The sequence below is a fragment of the Pistacia vera genome, unplaced genomic scaffold (genome assembly GCF_008641045.1).
Source record: "Pistacia vera cultivar Batoury unplaced genomic scaffold, PisVer_v2 Contig680, whole genome shotgun sequence".
Classification (NCBI taxonomy): domain Eukaryota; kingdom Viridiplantae; phylum Streptophyta; class Magnoliopsida; order Sapindales; family Anacardiaceae; genus Pistacia; species Pistacia vera.
This window is the reverse complement of record NW_022196535.1, coordinates 203,084-205,894: the sequence shown is the minus strand read 5'-3', so window position 1 is coordinate 205,894 and position 2,811 is coordinate 203,084. Positions and strand designations below refer to the sequence as shown.

Below are 2,811 nucleotides of genomic sequence, written 5' to 3'. Positions count from 1 at the left end.
AGTACTAGCTAGTAGTTCAGTTTATGCCTGGATTTCTTGGTACATAGTTTGTGTCAATGTTTGTGCTTTGACGATTGAACCTTAAAGATTCACCTTCCAGTCTATTTGTATATAGAACCATGTTCCTCAGGCTCTATGTTTTTTGTGTGTCACTCATTTCTTTTCCTTCTTTTCGATCAGCAAACCAATTCTCATAGGTGGGGCTAAAAGCTTCATTGAAACTGCCCTTGGAAATGGACCTCAAGCGCCCTTTGGTCACCTACTGAGGCTAAAGAGTACATCTTGCAGGCAAAAGGCATTTAATTCAAGTGACTTATTTTTGTATGCCGTCACGGATACACGGACTAATGTTCATGGCATTTGACCCGAGCATGTTTGAAAATTTGTCGTCTCCATGGTGTACCTCTAGTGATAAACGACAGTATTGATATTACCGTTGCTTGTGATTGCCTTTGCCCTGAAAACACCACAGGAAGCCCAACAAGCTTGGATGGATGGAGCTGATGACATTGGTTGTGGCGGAGTCTACCCAATTAACACCAAGGCAAACAATCTCACTGCAGGTTTGGATGGATTAAAAACCGTTACCTGTGGTTGCGATTGGTCGCATCTGATGTGATGAGACTCGGTTTGATTGTGTTTTCCTGATTGTTATAAAGGGTGTAGCAGATTATAATTGATTGTGCTTTAGTTAAAATTGATAATTGCTGAATTTATTGAATATAGTTTTAAAGTTAATATCTTCAGTATAGATATTTTCTAAATTTAATCAAGATTTCTCATTCTATATATTCACGAGTTATCTCATATTTTATGCATATCAAAATATTTGATGTGTCATTTTCTCTCTCTTATTTAGTTGAAAATTGTGGTCCAATAAGAAAAATTTATGATAAAAGAGCATAAATTATTAATGTGTATCAATATCAAGAACATCAACTGGAAAAATAATTAAAAGATATTTATATTATGAATGTGGATAAAGAAATTCAAATGGAAAATAATTTAAAAAATAATAGAATTCCGTTGTCGGGTGAGAAAAATAATTAAAAAGAACTGAATTCCGTTACCGGGAATCGAACCTGGATCTTTCGAGTGAAAGCCGAATATCCTAACCCACTAGACTACAACGGAAGTTGCGTACAGGAGCCAGCTTAAATATATTTATATTCTAAGAATAGTTCAAATCCTCCAAAGGATAGAACTTGGAATAAATTGCCACTAAAATTTTAGATTAAATAAAACATATCATATTATTTAAGTATTTATATATTTTGAAAGAATTTAATCATATGTATTCTTATTTTTAAATGAATAATTCAACATATGAAATGGCATATAAATATGTATATATGATAAGATTTTATTTAACATACATATAGGTTGCGTGGTACATCAATCTCATATAAACTTTTATACATAATTATAGTTTGTAATTATTTTTTTAGATGATAAGCATTCTAATTGGCATATTTATATTTTATGAAAGTAAAAATTAAAAATATTAAATGTTTTCTCTTGATTATTATTCCTCCATAAGTCCCAACTTTCTGGTCTTTGTCTTCTAGGCAATGAATTACTTCTTTTAATGAAACAAATACACCATTAGTTCTACTCGAGCGCTAGAATTTTTTTAAAATAAAAATCTTTCTCCAAATTAGTGTTAGAAATTAAAAATTAAAAATTAAATTTCTTTTAACTAACAAATAATTTACCAATTATATTTTATAAAAAAATGAAAATAAAATATAATGATTTTAAAAAGGAATAATAAATGTATATAAGAGTTATTTTAACTTTATAAAAATAGGAAATAAAATTAAAAAAAAAAAAATACTCTAGTGTTAGAGTCGACGGAACTCTAGTCTTTATTGTTAGAGTATTTTTTCCTAAGGGTGTGTTTGGTTGGGGGTAATCCTCATTACTCTAATAATATCATCTTGTATTACTATCATTACCATGTTTAGTTATCAAGTAATAAAAAATTTCAAGAATCCTCTAATAGTAATAGTAATCATTGTAGATCATATAGGGGCGTTTGGATCATATAATTTTTTTTATCTTAATAATAAGATTACCGAAAAGAAAGATTACATTGTAGATTATCGGGTTTAAATTATTATTGTGCTTGGTTCAATTGAGATGTATTAATAATTAATGTGTTTGGTTGATAGTAATAACAGATGTCCTAAAATACCCTTTTACTAGAATGCCCTTGGGATGTCTTGATTACATTTTACTAAATGTCCTTTAGATGATTACGAGATATAAATAATTAAGGGCTTGTTTGTTTTATTATTTCAAACCCTATTCCCTATCTTATTCCCAAAATACTTGTTTGTTTAAATATTTGGGAAACACTATTCATTTTTTTAATTACTTTTAGACCCCTAAAGTTTATTAACTTAATTAAACACCCCCAGAAAAAAAATTTAAAAATTAACAAAAACAACCCCACCACCCATAGTTGCTAGATTCCAGCAACCACCGTCAGTGGTGGTCGGAATCTGTCACAATGGCCTAAAAACGACCAGAAATAGCTGTTTATTCACCGATTTGGCCTTTTCAGCCAAATCCATGGTGGATCTGGCCGGAAAAGGCCAGATCTAGCCGTCAGCGACGGCCAAAGAAATGGCCGTCGTTGACTCTTTGGCCGTCTCTGATGGCCAGATCTGGCCTTTTCCGGCCGTCGACGGCCAGATCTGGCCGTAGATCTAGCATTTTCCAGCCAGATTCATAGTGGATCTGGTCGAAAAAGGCCAAATCGACACACCACCGGCCAAATTTGACCAGTCTGAGTCGTAACGGTAG

The 2,811-nt window shown here is 32.0% G+C and overlaps 1 non-coding gene across 1 annotated transcript; it reads right to left on the bottom strand.

Annotated features, from left to right (window-relative positions):
* Positions 1-1,061: 1,061 nt before the first annotated feature.
* On the bottom strand, positions 1,062-1,134 carry TRNAE-UUC. Its single transcript has one exon. It is a non-coding gene; the product is annotated as a tRNA-Glu (tRNA).
* Between the last annotated feature and the right edge of the window lie 1,677 nt (positions 1,135-2,811).